Source organism: Penaeus monodon, chromosome 24, assembly GCF_015228065.2.
Source record: "Penaeus monodon isolate SGIC_2016 chromosome 24, NSTDA_Pmon_1, whole genome shotgun sequence".
Taxonomy (NCBI): domain Eukaryota; kingdom Metazoa; phylum Arthropoda; class Malacostraca; order Decapoda; family Penaeidae; genus Penaeus; species Penaeus monodon.
The window spans coordinates 40,583,461-40,583,811 of NC_051409.1; positions in this window are offsets into that span (position 1 = coordinate 40,583,461).

Here is a 351-nt window from a genome sequence, read left to right on the forward strand (position 1 = left end):
TCTTGTGCATTTGTGTATGTATGAGTCTGCGGTGAATTGCATAAAAATCCAAAACTGAAATAGAATAAAACTTCAATTCTTTTGGATTACGAAAGACTCTGTAATTACCACAATACTTAACCGCAATTACCTCAGTACTAAACTCTCCTAATGATGACAAAACCAACAGAAGCAACAAAAATAAGCGATAAAAGAGGACCATAAGAACAGTAGAAAGAAACTTTTATCTGTCTCTTTGTAAACACCAATTACCGCTAATTATATAGAATAGGAATCCTTTTATCCTAATGGATGTGTATGTGATGACATACACGCACTTATACACATAGACATATGCCCATAGACTCATGA